General features: G+C 50.3%; 1 protein-coding gene across 33 annotated transcripts in view; it reads right to left on the bottom strand.

The window, feature by feature from the left end:
• NRXN2 (neurexin 2) overlaps positions 1-6,908 on the bottom strand; it is a 346,059-nt gene extending 339,151 nt beyond the window's left edge. For 8 of the 33 annotated variants that reach the window (XM_077920411.1, XM_077920413.1, XM_077920425.1 and 5 more), the window contains exon 1: positions 6,539-6,895. The gene's annotated coding sequence lies outside the window, so the exon portion shown is untranslated. Of the gene's footprint in view, positions 1-6,538 lie in introns of all 33 variants that reach the window. The other 25 variants (XM_077920418.1, XM_077920429.1, XM_077920426.1 and 22 more) reach the window with 10 other exon arrangements.
• Positions 6,909-16,802: the final 9,894 nt, after the last annotated feature.

The following is a 16,802-nucleotide window of genomic DNA, read 5'->3' as shown; positions in this document are numbered from 1 at the left end:
TGGCCACTGTGAGATCAGGATGGGTCCCCTTCATCCTGATTCAGCAGGGCTCTTCTAGTGTCCTTACTCCAAATGCTTTGGAGAATAGAATAGCTTTTAGTTGCCAGTGGAAAACCCATCAGGGTCTCTGCCATCTAAGCCTCTGGAGGAAGGGCATTCCACAGTTGGTGGGGCCACCACAGAGAAGGCCCTCTCACACTTCACCTCACAGCAGGCTAAGTCCACCCAGGGGATGGTGGGAAGGTCACAGCAGACCCAGAGAAAGAAAGAAAGAAATGATGGTGACCCAAGATCCAATTGGTAGGTCAGCAGACACCGGGTTGCACCAGGAATTATGGGGTGCATTGTGTGCCTTCAGGCAAGTAATTCTCTGCCAGCCTCAGTCCTTCTGTATGTGAGATGGGAATAGCTCTAAATGCTAGCAAGAAGATTCCTCAGAGGGATGTTCTGAGAATAGGCAAAGTAAAAGATATCAAGCTTCTCTCACATTAAAAATGCTATATACAAGGAATAAAGAGGATTGCTCTCTTAATAGATTTACAAGGCCCTTTCGCCTGGTGGACACAGAAATATAAATTTAATCTTTGAGGCTGCAGAAAGACCCTCAGCTCTGCTCTTGGCCTCTCTCTCTCTCTGTCTCTCTCTGTCTCTCTCTCTCTCTCCTCTCATGACAAGATCAGCTTTTAAAGCCAGTTTGCAAGATTAGGTTCAAATCCACACCAGCAAAACACACACCCCAACCCTCCTCCAGCACAAATCACATTTCAGGTACCCAGGAAAAAAAATTCAATTATAGCCAGCCGAAGGGCTTGTTTTGTGTATTTTCTTGCTGCAGGGAGAGAAATTATTCATGTAAAATTTATCTGGGCCAACACTTTAAACCATTCGGTAAGAGGACAAAGCAGCCTGAGCCCACAGAATGACATGCCTTGGGGGGGGGGGGTAGGTGGTGGTTGCCCCATCCTGAGGTATCCATTTGTCACACTGGAGGTTTTGTTTTATCATTGGGTGGGTGGGTAGGGAGAGAAGGGGCAAGGCAGGCTGTGAAGGAGGAAAAAGCAACATAGGGTGGGGAGTCCTTTTTTATATAGGAAAAACCAGCATCTGCACACACACACACACACACACACACAAAATCTGGAATGAATTAAAGGAAGTTGAACTCTAATGTGAACATTGCAAGTGGATGATAAGGAACTCCAGCAGAAAGAGGAATTCTCAAGAGCTTTGTGCTGCCGTTTCTTTTTTAAAAAAAAAACAAAAACCCTGAAGTGATAACGCCTTCCTCCAGCGAAATATTCCAAAGGGAAGCTCTGTAAACTATACAGCAGAAAAGTGTGTGTGCATATATATGTGTCTGTGTGTGTTTGGAGAGAGAGTAAGAGCACACAAGAAGGAACCTTTTCAGAGAGATAGCTCCTCTGCCTGAACCCAAATTTTGCAAGTGGAATTGGCACACATTCTCAGGCTGGCTTGGGACATCCTGGTGTGCAGGGACACAACCACCCATTCATTAACACGGGGCCTGATCCGTCACAAACGTCTTCTGCATGCACCTAAGTGAAGCCAAGCATGAACTTGTGGGGCTTCCATTTATTGCTAAGGGGGCTTTGCAAGAGAACTCCTCATGCTTGGTGCCTGTTTGACCACTCTTAAGAGAGCCCAGAACGTGCTGCCTGGCCTTGCCCACACCACAATAATCATTTCAGTCTGTTTCCCTCATTGGTGGGGAGATGAAGGGGCCTGCCTTGTAGTTCTATGCAGTCACCGCAAACAGGTGCTAACACCATTTCTTTAGCAGCTATTTAATGCCCACCATCTGTAATTGGAGGGACGCGGGTGGCGCTGTGGGTAAAAGCCTCAGCGCCTAGGGCTTGCCGATTGAAAGGTCGGCAGTTCGAATCCCCGCAGCGGGGTGCGCTCCTGTCGTTCGGTCCCAGCGCCTGCCAACCTAGCAGTTCGAAAGCACCTCCGGGTGCAAGTAGATAAATAGGGACCGCTTACCAGCGGGAAGGTAAACGGCGTTTCCGTGTGCGGCTCTGGCTCACCAGAGCAGCGATGTCACGCTGGCCACGTGACCCGGAAGTGTCTCCGGACAGCGCTGGCCCCCGGCCTCTTGAGTGAGATGGGCGCACAACCCTAGAGTCTGTCAAGACTGGCCCGTACGGGCAGGGGTACCTTTACCTTTTTATCTGTAATTGGAGTAACATGCAGAGTCCAGCCAGGGCTTTGGGGCAGAGGATCAGGGCTCCACTCAGCAGAAGGAGAATGACACCTCCATTCCATACAGCAGGGATGGCTGACCACATTTTGGAGAACTAACCTCACATTGCTATCTAAAGTGGAGGGATGTCAGGGCATTAAGTCCTGATTCAAAAATTACTTTGCTCGACCATTGCAATGGACTAGATGGGCCATTGGCCTGATCCAGTAGGCTCTTCTTATGTTCTTATGATTTCTGCATTGCAGGGGGAGCGGGTTGGACCAGAGACCCTTGGCGCCTCTTCCAACTCTGCAATTCTATCTCTTTGGAGGCAGGCCACTGACACTCCCTTTTTCCCATGGAAGAAACGAAGCAAACATGCCTAGGAGTTATATGAAAGTTCTTCTGATGGTCCAGGCTTGCGTGGAATAATCTCCTGGTCCAATTTCAGGTTGTCAAGAGCAGGCCCTGAGCAGTGACTCCACATCCCTGGCCAAATTAATGTTGAACTGACTCAGAGCAAGAAGGCCCAATCCTGGCATAAGACATGGGAAGATGCCTTTGGCCAAGTCAGACCAGTGGGCCATTGAGCTCATGAGGAGGCAGGTTTGTTGGACATCAACTCCCATCAGCTCCTGCAGCCAGCATGGCCAAGGGCAAGGGCTGATGGGAACTGTAGTCCAGTGACATCCAGAGGCCCAAGCCTCTGGATCAAGTTTAATACTCTCTACAGTCAGTGGCTGGCATTGACTCTTACGCAGGGGTATTTCCCAGCCCTGCGTGGAGATACCAAGGACTGAGGCTGGTCCCTTCTGCTTGCAGGACATGTGCCCCATCACAGGTCTCCTCACCCCCAGGCAGCTGAGGATACCTTTTCAGTGCACTCCTTGAGAGCAGGTACTGGGCCTGTAAATAACACATAAAGTGGACTGATTTGAGGCATTTGTGTCCTGCTGCCTCTCCGGGTGGAGCTGCAGAGAGAAACATGGTGGGCACCAAACTCCCTTTGGAAGGCAGGCAGGCAGGCAGGCAAGCAGGCAGTCACCATCCCATAGCAGGCTGACATTCAGAAATAGCTCTCCTCTTCCTAGTGCATGACAAATTCCAAGTGGCCCTTGAAGAACGTTGTTGGATGAACCTTCTGGCCACCTACAGAAGATCCCACCAAGCTTAACACCTACCTGATAGCAACTAACAGCGTCAGCTTGGCTGCCTTCTCCCACTCCATAATGCCCGCTGTGTGTCTTTGTGTGCTGCCCACACAAAAGCAGGTGGTATGCAGAGGGATATCTGTGCAAACCTCCAACAGGTTGCTGCCTCTCAGTTCCTCTGTTCCACAAAGTGGGGATAATAATCACTTCCTTCAAAAGCCCAGCAAATTCTAAATAACTGACCAGGAGCCAGTGGCTTGCATGCTTTCTGTAGGGCGGGAATGGGGTATATCAGAGACCTGGGCAGCCTTAAGCAAGTCCTTATCTCTGTCACTGAATAGTAGTGTGAGAAGGGACTCAAAGGGCCATCTAGTCCAACCCCCTCTCTCAGCCACCCTTATGAAGATACAAGAATATGGAGAGCACCCTGTTATGCCGAAAATATTATTTGGGATGTTAAAGGATATTACGGACTGATCTGACTGCTACTGGTGCTTGGCCGGCAGAGGGTCCCTTAGGCATGGTTGGCCCTAACAGGGTGCCCCGATTTCTCACAGCAACAGGAGACCCCCCTAAGCCAGGAGCAGTCCCCTCCCAATGTGAACAAAGCAAGCCTATCATACAGGAGGGAGGGAGCCCATCCTCTCTCTTCTCCAAGCCCAGTGGCATTGCACCCAGCAATGTATCCAAGGCTGTTCTCCCCCCCCCCTGAAAGACTCCTGTCCTGGAGTCCCCCCTCCACTGCTGCCCAGGCACCCCCTCCCCTTCCCGGTGCTTGAGCCTGGCCACCATCCCTGGGGCCAAAGCGCTGAGGCTGCAGCATCAGGTGTGCTCAAAGGAGAGCCCCACACCTGAGCCGCTGTAAGTACCTGCCCTCCGCCCTCCTCCTCCTCCTGGTTGTGTCATTTTTCTTCCTGGTGCTCCTCTGGAAAACATATTTGTCATGCTTCTCTCCTCTCCTCTCTGACTGGAAGCTGGTGCAGCTCAAAGATTTTTCTTGGGCTAACAAATATCCCTTTGGTTTCTTAATAAAAATTAATTAGCACCATTGAATATGATGGCTTTCCCCTTTGGAGGGAGCTGATTTTCCCAGAGAGAGAATCATGTGGCGGTTTTATTTATTTGCAAGGAGGGAGGTGGGGATTTCTGAGCTTCTCCTTCTTCTGTTAATCCTAAAGAAAAGACCCTTGTGAATAAAAGCAAATCGCCAGCAGATTTTTTTAAAAATTGTGTGTGTATGTGTGTGTGTGTGTGTGTGTGTTTATTCAAGGCAACTGTGACACTCTTTGCCAATCTCTCTCTCCCGAAATGTCCTCCCCCTTAAATTCGGACATGATATTGCCATTGATGTTGTGGTAGGATCTGATTGGGGGGCAGCAGCACACAAGAGAGAGGTAATCCACAATACCAAATTAATAATATAAATGTCTGCAACACGCCAAGGGAGAAGGACCAGCCAGACAATCCTCCTTTGGCGGGGGCTAAGGCAGGACCTGTTCTCAAAGCCCCCGCTTCTCTCCCAACCCCAGCCCTTCCCAAAGGAGCCAATGACACCCCCTTCTTTGCAAGCAGCCCCCTTTCCCTCAAAACCCCCCTCGCCATAAGAGAGGGAGGGAGCTTCACGCCGCATGACAAAGGCTTGTGCAGGGGCTGTTTTGCAAGGATCCATTTCTGTGTGTTGGGGGAAAGGATGGTTTCTGCACACAACGCCTCCTTTTAGCTTCCCACCCCACCGCCACGCAAGCCCCCCACCAACATTGCCTCGCACACACCCCGATAGAAGACCACTCCTGCAAAGCACAGATAGAGAGGGTGCCAGACATACGTGGAGGAGCTGGGAATGGGGGTGGAAAGAGGCTTGTAAGCAGAGCAATCTGAGGGTGTTGAGATCCTTCCACACACAACACAACCCAGCGCCTTGAAGCCGGGGGATACTTCGGCAAGCACCACGAGAAGACCATTTTTCATTGATCCTCGGAGCCTTCCCTACCCCCCCACCCGCTAGACAGCACATTACACTCGTTTAGCAAGGCTCCTCTGCACACACACAACACGGTGGTGTCAGAAAGGCAGCCTTGTCGCCCTGCAGGGGAAAAGCGCCCACAAAATGCCTCTCGGCATCCTTTCCAAGGCAAAAGAAACGCCAAGATGCCAGCAGCTCCCTCTGCCCCGGGGCGGGGGGCACAGCTGATTTTCAACACCAAATATTAATACTTGCTAACAAAGGCTCTCCAGGCTGAGACAGGCTCAGCTCACTGGCGGCGAGTAAATAATGAAGCAGAGCTAAACGGGGATTGCAGATTTGCTGCTGCCATCGAATAATGCCGCCGCCGCCGCTGCCCAGATCTCAGAATTCGGAGTTTCGGTGGGAGGAGGAGGAGGAGGCATGCTGACAGTGCCCAAACCAACCTCCAGGCATCCGAGATCTGAGATGATTTTATTTGCACCAACAGGATACAGCACCAGACTTTGGAAGTGGAAAACCCGAATATCTGGGTGGAATTGGGGCGGGGAGGGGGAGAGGAGCGGCTTGCAGAGGAAAGACCGTCCAAAGGGCATTATCACCATCATCATCATCATCACCAAACAACAACAACAACAACAAAAACCCCACCGGGGCATCTCAGATGTCAAGCCCCGCAAACTGGCGGCAGCCGACAGATAACCTCAACCTTGGGAGATAAGGAGGCGGCGTGATGGACAACAAGCACTCTTCCTCCCCACCTCCCAGCCCGCCGCCCTCCCCGGGGTTATCTATGGCGAGAGACGCGCGTCGAGGCGAGGTTTGGGGAAAGGGCGACACTTCACGACCAGCGCCCCCTCCCCGCGGCCGCCCCAATGTCCCCGGCTCGCCTCCTCTGCCCCTCCAACCCTCGTCTTAGCAAGATCACCCCCCGCGCGCGCACACACACGCAGCCCCACACCTCCAGTCCAAAGAGAAAGCTGGGCGAGGACCCCCCCCCCTATTGAGTTGGTACCGCAGCCCCACTCCCTTCCCCCAGACTTGGCACCAACGAGGTGTGTGCGGGGGGTATCCTGGACGCCGCCTTGGCCCCAGCCCACACCCTGTCCAAAGAGGGGGCCCCTCTCCCTTCCCACCCCACAGCGCCATAGGCTGCGAGGGAACCCCACCCCGCTTCTCCCTCCCTCCTCCCCCCACCGCAAGGGCGCAGCCTCGGGGTACCTGCTGGCGGGAGGGAGGGCGGGAGGCGATGCGGCGGCGGCGGCGGCCAAAGACAATGGCCGGGGCTGGTCCTGCCTTCGCCCGCCTCCTCCTGGGGCCGAGGGATGCGCAGGAGGAGATGCCCGAGGAGGATGGAGAAGATGCAGGAGAAGATGCGCGAGGCGGGGATGCAGGAGGGTCCGGGAGCGGCGGCGGCGGCAGCGGCAGCAGCAGCAGCGGAGGCTCCGCCACCTCCTCCCGCCTCCGCCTCCGCCTCCTCCAAGCGCCGCCCCGGCTCGGCCCCTCCCTCGCGCCCTCCCTCTCTGCCAACCAAGCGGGGGACCAGGCCGGGGCCCCGGGTCTCCTGCACCCCACCCGGGAGGGACACCCGCGCAATTCAGCCTCCTCCTCTTCCTCCCCCGCCCACAGGGCTCCGCCTTTCAGATGGGGGGGGGGGCGGGAGGCGAAGGTGAACAATGAATGCAGCAGCCACCAAGGCTGCTGCTCCTTGGAAGCGGGGGGGGGGGGGGGGCGGACGCTGGCTGGCTGGCTGAGAGCGAGACTGTTTTGGCTTCCCTGCCCAAGCTCTAGGGGTTCTCAAGTCCCGGCTGGGGGTCACGACCTTTCCCCCCCTAGAAGCCCCAGTGCGGGCGGGGGGACTCGACAGAAATAGGTCCATTTGTTTACTGAGTAGACTTTCGGACCCCTCCCTTTTCATCAGCCACAAAGCAGGTTCCAACATACCAATGCCATTATCGTCTGAAATTTAAAAGCATAAAGCACCACATCTGCTCAGAGGCATCCTTTGTTCGTTGTCAAAAACTCTCTTATTATTTATTTTGCCAATTTATTTATATACTGGTCACCTTGCTCCAAGGAGCAGCATGGGCAGCATACATGGTTTCTCCCCTCTCCCTGCCACACACGCACATATCGATTCATCTTCCCTAGAAGCCTGCAAGGTAGGCCAGAGATCTGGATTTGAGGAGTCCCTAGCTAGGCAGCGTGTCCTCGGTGGGGTCCCCTCCTCCCCTGGCTTGCTGATTCTGCTCCAAGTGATGCCACCCAGCTGATTCTCGCCTGATTGCCTAGAAGACACTGTAACTCGCCTCCAGTGACTAGGCCAAGCATAGGAAGTTGCTGTCTTTAGAGTCAAGGCATTGTTCTGCCTAGCTCAGTAGGGTGATGAGCAGGGGGCATTTTCTGTCCTTCCTGGAAGTGCCAGCAGGGATTGTACCTGGGGCAAGTGCTCCTCCACTGAGCAAGGGCTCTTCCTTTTTAAAGAGGGACTGGCCCAAGGTCACCCACGGCCACATGAACCTGGATCTCGCTGGTCCCAGCCCAACATGCTGACGAACACACTGCACTGACTTTCTTCCTGCCGTTTCCTTTTGGAACCGATCCCTTGGCACAGATTAAACATTGGCTTCTCCATTTCCAGCCTGACAAGCTTTCTTGCAGTGGGATTTCCACAGAACAGGAGATCTTCACAGGCGCAGCTCATGAATGTTTATTTGGCAGGACCAACCTCAGCCTGCCCTTAGCCATCCCCCACCTGCCTGCCTTCTTTCATACAACCAGCTCAAGGGGTGGGAAACCCAGCTAGCTGCTGCTGCTGCTGCTTCCTCCTCCTCCTCATCATAGAATCATAGAGTTGGAAGGGACTCCAAGGATCATCTAGTCCAACCCCTTGCAATGCAGGAAAATCAATGACACCATACATGACAAATGCTCATCCAACCTCTGCACAGTCTTAGTCTTGTCCTTGCAGAACTCAGCAAGGGAGGAGGAGGAGGACAAAACTATAATGAGCTGGATCTGTCTGTCATTGCCTCTGGCTCCTCCCACAGGAAGGAGCAAAGCATCCTTGGCTAATCCACACGAGTCAAAGCTGCAATGATAAAGCTGCTGATCACCCCAAAAGGGACAGGAGGACACCTCGATCAGGAAAGGAGGAAGCTGCCTTGGACAGATTCATGGAGGACTCCCAGCTATGATGGTTGTGCTCTGCCTGCATGGTTGGAGTCAGCAATGCTTCTGAAGACCACTTTCTGGAAGCCACAGGAGGGGAGAGAGCTCTTGTGCTCTGGTCCTGCCTGGGGGCTTCCCACTGAGACAACTGGTTGGCCACTGGAGAACAAGGAGATGGGCCATTGACCGGATCCATCAGGGCTCTCCTTGTGTCCACATCCTGGTCCCTTTAGTTCATTGCCTACAATGACGGTCTTTTTTTTCCCCAGGCAGGGGACGTTCTCAGCCATTCTTGGAGATTCCAGGGATTGAACCTGGGACCTTCTGCATGAGAAGCAGGTGTTCTGCCTCTGAGCAGCAGCCCCCTTCCCCAGGAATCAGTGCAGAATGTTGAGCTCTAGCTAGCCCCTTCACCAATACACAAGGTGGCCTTTGTCTCTTCTCTGATGGAAACTCAAGGGTGGTGGTGGCAGGGGTGGGGTGGGTTCTTTTCCATTTACACCACCTCTCTTCCTCCTCCTTCCTCCTAGGATAGACATCTCATAACCCCTTTTACTAGCTTCTGCCCCCTCCATTTCCTTACTTTTCCTGGTGCACCGCATAAATGGAGGGTGATTTTGAGCAAGCTTTGACCTGGGGAAACTTTGCCTGGTCCCTTCCAGAACAGAACCCTGGTCCCTGGGAGGATGAAGGAAATTTCGCTCTTATGTAAGTTCCTGCAACTGATTTCAAGTTCTATTTCAAGTGTGGGGATTAGTTAGACAATACCACTTTATCTTTCATTTCAAAGCAAACTCATATTTATCTCCTTCATTTTACTCTTGAGTTATTGAATAAATACCTCAAATTAGAAAGCTGGATTTGAGCACCAAAGCTTTAGCTGCCTGGTGGATCTCACCCATGCCAGCTGTTTAACAAAGCTGCTGGAAGGAGCCTTGGCTTAGGTTTGTCTCTTTCCCTTTTAAAACGTCCTAACTCTGAATGCCCATCATTGAATCATAGAGTTGGAAGGAACCCCAAAGGTCCTCTAGCCCAACCCCAGCAACGCAGGAATCTCAGCTAAAGCATCCCTGACAGATGGCCATCCAGCCTCTCCTTAAAAACCTATAAGGAAGGAGAATTCACTATCTTCCAAGGTCGTCTATTGCATTAAGGTATAAAAAAGTGGGCTGGGGTGTGCCATGGGGTGGGGGTGCATAAATAAAGGACACGTTTAAAAACACATTTAAAAAATACCTCTGGGAGGCAAAAGACAGAGTTTATTTATTCATTATGAGCCAGCATGGTGTACTGGTTAGAGCATGGGTAGGCAAACTAAGGCCTGGGGGCCGGATCCAGCCCAATCACCTTCTAAATCTGGCCCGTGCACGGTCCCAAGAATCAGCGTGTTTTTACATGAGTCAAATGTGTCCTTTTATTTAAAATGCATCTCTGGGTTATTTGTGGGCCATGGGAATTCATTCATTTTTTTCTCTTCAAAATATAGCACAGGCCCCCCACAAGGTCTGAGGGACAGTGGACTGGCCCCCTGCTGGAAAAGTTTGCTGACCCCTGGGTTAGAGTGTCAGACTAAACAAAGGGCCTCTTTTCATCTCCTCCAGTCTTGTGTTCATACCATAAGAAGCACTGTTCCCCAAGGCAAGTTCTTTCTGCCTCTGGCATATAACACACGACCCAAAACCTCAGAACCTAAGATGAGCCCAGATGAATCAGGCCACAGGAGGCCCCGTCTAGTCCAGCATCCTAGATGCATGCTCAACCTGAGCACGAGAGCAACTCTCCCATCTTGTAGCCTCCAACAACTGGGACTCAGAAGCATTGCTGTCTCTGACGGTGAAGGAAGAACCTCAGGAGAGCCTTAAAGCTGGATCAGACCAGTGGCTCATCTAGTCCAGCACCCTGTTCTCACAGGGCCAATCAGATGCCCCAGGGGGAAGCCTACACACAAGCAGGATACGCGCACAAGAGCCCTCTCCCCTGCAGTGGTTTCCAGCAAGTGGTATTCAGAAGCATAGGAGGCAGAGCATGGCCATCATAGCTACTAACCATAGATAGCCCTCTTCTCCACATTGCTCTTGCCTTGCTGCCTTGGTCCCCCCTCCCTAAAATCTCACCACAATCTGCCGCCTGCCTGGACAGGCTGACCAGCTCAGTTGTCATTTGCATGAATGCAGCATGGAGGGCTAATGCAATATTGATCCCTGGGAGCCCAGCCAACAGCTGACAGTGGCAGGAGATGATTGGAAAGGGGGGAGGGGGGAACCGGTACAGGAATGAAAGGGAAAGGACAATGGGAGCTGGAAGAAATTGCTTGTGTGTGCGCGCGTGTGTGTTTAGAAGCTTGCTCTGTGCCAGGCTGATATAGCTGCATCCTTGAAGCAAGGAGCTGTCCCAGACCTGTTAAGTTCTCCCATCCTGCCATGGCAGAATCAAGGTTTGAGTAGCTTCCCCAGGTGGCATATCTTAAAGACTCGCTGAGCCCCTTGTCCAAATGGCAGGGCTGGCCACCTGTCCATCAGCTGCTCATCGCACATCCTCAGCAAACAGGTGAGCCTCAGAATAGGGTCAGCAATATTGCAGGTGGCTCAAGGAAGTGAGCCAAGCCACTTGTTGCCAATGATGGTGTGGTGGGGTGATGGAGGGGTGGCTTTTGAGCTTTGAGTGTTGCGAGCCTGATGGCCAGCTAAACATCCCCACCCAAAAGGAAGCTTTACTGGGTGTCAGTCCACACCAGCAAATTTCCTGTCTCAAGCTGCAAGAACGTCCCATGACACCCCTCCAAATGGGTGAGAAGAAGAGACGTGGGTGTCATCTGGATGTTTTGGATTACAATTATCATCAGCCCGAGCCAGCACTTCCAGAACCTTAATAGAATAGAATAGAATAGAATAGAATAGAATAGAATAGAATGGTACCTCGCAAGACGAATGCCTCGCAAGACAAAAAAACTCGCTAGACGAAAGGGTTTTTTGTTTTTTGAGCTGCTTCGCAAGACGATTTTCCCTATGGGCTTGCTTCTTTCGCAAGGCGGAAACGTCTTGCAAGTTTGTTTCCTTTTTCTTAACACCGTTAATACAGTTGCGACTAGACTTCAAGGAGCAACTCATAGAACGCTGTGTGGTAGCCTTTTTTGAGGTTTTTAAAGACTTTGGTGATTTTTGAAGCTTTTCCAAAGCTTTCCCAACACCGTGCTTCGCAAGACGAAAAAAATCGCAAGACGACAAAACTCGCGGAACGAATTAATTTCGTCTTGCGAGGCACCACTGTAGAATAGAATATAGAATCATAGAGTTGGAAGGGACCCTGAAGTCCAACCCTTTGCAATGCAGAAGTATGCAGCTGTCCCTTATGGGAATTGAACCTGCAACCTTGGCATTCCCAGCACCATGCTCTAACCAACTGAGCTATCCAGCAAAGACTCTGTTGAGACCCTCAGCCACAGGATATCCTGCAACTTCATAGATGTATCCCCAATTCTGCCTTGAAATTGGGGTGAGGGGTCTTTGCTCTGGGCAATGTTTCTCAGAGTACAGCCACTAGTCCTATATCAAATGCTAGAATGGAGTTTTATTTCTTCCTAAGCCTGAACAGGATGGAGAGTGATATATGCGTATTAAAATGAGACTGGCAAAAGCCCAGTTGCTCAGTCATCCCAAGATCGAGAATACTCTCACGTTATCCCAAGAGTTCCTTGCACACCTCCCTGAGGCTGCTCCAATCAAACATGCTTCAGAATTGGGAATCTTAAATATTTAAACATTTCCTGGATTTGTATGATGGTGAGGGTGATGTCACAGTGAACCAACTATATGTCCAAAGCTTTCAGGACTTTCCTGCCAGAAAAATCCACCACATTTTCTGCTCCCCTGTCGCTGCAGGACTAGAAAGATCTCACCTAGAAGATGACATTTCACACCCAGACCAGGCACGAGGCCACCTGCACAATTAGCAATTGCAAAGATGGTGGTTGTTTTAAAAGTAAATGGCAGATTCAGAGCCCTCAATTTGGATCAAGTCCCTGACATGGGGTGAGTGGGGGCTTTAATCTTTGGCTTCTGCTGTTGATTCCTCAGTGTCTGTCATTTGCTTTGAGAGGAGAATTCCTGTTGAGGGCAAAGGAAGATTTCCTTCTAATGCAAGTGAGAAGCATGATGGGAATTCAGATTGGAGCCATAGCAGGAGCCATCTCTGCCACCCTAGCTATGGTCCTGATCCCCTTGCTCCACCTATTTACTTTTTAGAAATCCATTTTCGCTCAGTGGCTAATTGTTTAAGCTACCCCCTGAACTGCACACACCTCAACAGACCATGCAAGCAAACCATCCATTCTCCCCAAGGCAATCTTTATCTAATTAAAATCTTTTATTTTGTTTATTTCCATTTTTTTATCATCTGGTTTTCAGGAGCAGAAAAACAGTTCTCAGAGCAGAAAACAATAAAATGATGATAAAAAACCAAACCACCCTAAACACAATAAACAGGAAGGACACACAATTTATCCTGTAATCCAATCTGGACAGGAGCAGAAATGAGATATGTAATCCAGAGACTCTTCAAATGATTAAAGATCAAAGGCTCGACTAACCCAAAGGTTTGCCCTCCCCCACATCATTGAATCATAGAACTGAAGAGTTGGAAGGGACCACAAGGGTCATTCAATTCAACCCCCTGCGGTGCAGGAATCACAGTTCGAGAATTGCTGACAGATCGCCATCTAACCTCTGCTTTACAACTTTCAATGGAGAAGAGTTCACCACCTTCCGATGGAGTCTGTTCCAGCCTTGAACAACTCTTACCACCAGATGTTTAGTTACAATCCCCTTGCTTGATATTTGAATCTATTGGATCGAGTCCTACCCTCTGGAGCAGAAGAAAACAAGCTTGCTCCATCTTCCATGTGTCAGCCCTTTAGATACTAGAAGATGGCTATCATATCTCCTTTCAGTCTCCTTACCAGGCTGAACATCCCCAACGCCTCAACCATTCCTCATAAGGCTTGGTTTCCAGACCCGTGATCATCTTGGTCACCCCCTTCTGCACACCTCCCAGCTTGTCATTATCCTCCTTAAACTGCTGCACCCAGATCTGGACACAGGACTCCAGGTGGGGTCTGAGCAAGGCAGAATAGAGCAGCGCTGTGACTTCATTTGATCTGGACAGCAGACGTCTCTTGATGCAGTCCAGAATTGCATGAGCTTTTCTTGGACCAAGCTTCCATCCTCTTCCGTTCTCTTTGCCTCCTTCAGGCCCCTTTGGGCGGTTTTCCTGGAGGGGTCGAGCTGGCCAGTTCTGAAAACGGGTGACTGTGGCGCTAGGAGGGCACCGCTGGGTCCAACTCCAGCAAGGCTCTGGTGCTCATAGGACAGTTCCGTGGAGAGCAGAGGGTAGATCCTACTCGGCATGCCCCAGGCAAGGAGTTATCAGGAAAGGCAAGATATAAATATATGTACAACCATAAAGTGGGCTGTTGATATTCAAAACCATGATGGTGGGGGACAGAATAGATCCCTGCAGGGCTCAGCTCCGCAGCACCACCACCGCCAGGGAGGAGCAGCAGGGATCCAGCGGCACCGTCCGTAGCTGTCCAGGGTCCTGACCCGACCGCAAGCCAAGGCACAATGGTGGGTGTCTGAGCGCGGCTGAATCAGTCCGTTGGCAGAAAGACCGCTCAGGCTGGAGTTACAGGACCCTGGAGAGCGCCAGAGGCGACTCGCTCCCAGCAAGGTTTGCAGTGTCTCTCCGGACGGGCTTCCACTGCCGGGGTCCGGGTTCTTTCGAAGAAGGAGGAGCCTGAAATAAAAGAGGTAGACTTTCCGCTCTTGTATTTCAGTTGCTGGTTCTAAATGTAACCTGCATTTTAAATCTTGTTTTTTAACAAGCTCGTTTTTACCTCCTTCGTATTTTATAATGTTGTTTTTAAATGCGGCAAGACGTCTTCAATCCCAAAGGTGGTATATAGTACATCATCATCACCATTATTCTGTGCGGCAATTTGTGCCCAGCAAAAAAAGTGAATAGAAGTTTTTTGTTTTTATCCTGTCTGTTCCCCAAACGGGGAATCAAGGCGGCACACAGAAATGGAAAGAAACATGAATAAAACCCAGAAAGCTAAAAAAAAAAAAAGAACACAAAAGACAATACTTAAAAAGTAAACTATAAAGCAATATTAAAAACAAATCTAGTAAAACGAAGGTAGTAAAAACATTGCAGCAATATTAAGCGCCAGATGGGCCTGGGAGGGTGGCATTCAGGGAGTGAAATTCTAAGAATGTTTGGGAAGGCAAACGAAATCTTACCCACCCCAAAAAATTCACTTCAAGCAGCTGCTTTACCACTTCTGTTCTGTGGGACCAATTCCCAATGAAGAAGTGGGAGCACATTTCTAATTTTGCCTTTCCAGATTCTGCTTTTTTTTTTAATTTGGCACCTTTCCCTGCCACCCAGCAAAGCAGGAAAAAAAGGGGGGTGCCAAGTTTGACAATGGTGCATAATCCAAACTGGCAAGGAAGCACCAGGAGCCCCCTCAGAGTGCTCTGGTGTAGAGTCGAATCACCTGGTGGCAGATGGCTGGCAGGTGGGTGGTCCTACAAACCTGCCAAAGTGAACCTTGGAGGACAGGTCAGTTCTGGACCCCAGCCTGGTCCAGCTGCAAGGCTCTGCCATGAAACGATTGTCTTTTTCTGAAGACAGGGAGGGATAGGCACAGTTTTCCATTGCAAGGGCCACATCCCCTCATCATGCACAATGCTAGGGGCCACAGGTGTGGCAAAAATATGTGTGATCAGGCACACAGACCCCTTCTCCATCCTCCATCCATCACCAAAGTTCAAGGACACATCCTGGTCAGGTAAAACAGCACAGGAGGAGGAGGAAGAAGAAGAACAGGGCCAAGGAACGACCTAGCCCTTGCCAGATTCCACCAGGGTCCAGGGAAAGAGACCTGGAGGGCCACCTGAGGTTCTTCTAAGACCAGCTGCTGTGGGGTGTGCAAAAGTGGCTTTGCTGCTTTTAGCACCGCACCCCAAAATGAGGAGCTCTTCTGGGGGGGGGGTGAGGCTTTCCCCAACCTGCCTACAAGGTGTCCTTTCTTGGCTCAGAGGTGGTGTCTCTTTCTGTCATGAGTGTGTGCCCTGAAGGGTGCTGTCGTTCTCAGGGTTTTCTTTTGGGGTCGCAAAGAGTGCTGTGTGCGTCCCATCTAGATGAAAGTGGGGCTTTTACTTAGACATTTTAGCTGTGTTCATATAGAGTGGCTTGTGTGGAGTTTGGCTGGAGAGTGCAGCCAGGAGGAGCTCAGTTTGTGCTGTGAGACTGCTGTGGGCAAAAGCTGTGTTGTGGCGGGGTCCCTTAACTTGGGCTGCAAAATGGATGGCTCCACGTGGGTGTAATGTGGGCGTGATGGGCACTGGATATTGTTGGCTGACCTCTTGGCATGTTTCATGCTCACTGAAGCTTCTGATGCACTTTCAATGAATTGAGATGGTTGAAATGTCAATAGCAGATTATTGCAGTTCATTATACTTATCCATAATGGCTGCTCTGCTTCAGCTGTCTGTCCTGTGAACCGCTTTGAGCACAGTACTACAAACAATGTAAAGCAACTTACAGTCATAAAATATAAGGTGAGTCCTAAAAAGACACACCTTGTGTCAAAAGCTCAGGTAAAGAGGTATGGCTTCAGAATTTTCTGGATCTTGTATAATGAAGGTGCTAGATGCTATATATATATATACACACACTGTATATATATATATACTGTGTATATATATATATATATATATATATGCAGGTTTTGGTGTCCTCGGGTGTCTTCCCGTGTAAAAGTTTTACTTTTACACGGGAAGACACCCGAGGACACCAAAACCTGCATTCCTGTACCCGTGAAAATCTACGAAAGCAAATATATATATATATATATATATATATATATATATATATATATATACACTGTGTATATATATACTGTGTGTGTGTGTGTGTGTGTGTGTGTGTGTGTGTGTGTGTATATATATATATATATATTTGCTTTCGTAGATTTTCACGGGTACAGGAATGCAGGTTTTGGTGTCCTCGGGTATCTTCCCGTGTAAAAGTTGGGGTGTCTAGGCGACGTTTCGACGAGGTCTCACTCGTCATCTTCAGGCTGGTGCTTTCGGCTTCTTGTTACTGGAACAGTGCAGGATCTCAGTGTTTGAGTTCCTATAAATACTGTTGAGGAGGTTCTGGGCAGAGAGGAAGTTCCCAGGCTAGTGTGCCTTTTCTTCTTTTGTTCCTTAATTGCTTGAGGGATATCTTGAGTGATTTCTTGAGTGATATC

The sequence above is a fragment of the Podarcis muralis genome, chromosome 16, assembly GCF_964188315.1.
Source record: "Podarcis muralis chromosome 16, rPodMur119.hap1.1, whole genome shotgun sequence".
NCBI classification, from domain to species: Eukaryota; Metazoa; Chordata; class Lepidosauria; order Squamata; family Lacertidae; genus Podarcis; species Podarcis muralis.
The sequence above is the reverse complement of the archived record's forward strand: the minus strand, read 5'-3'. Positions and strand labels throughout refer to the sequence as shown.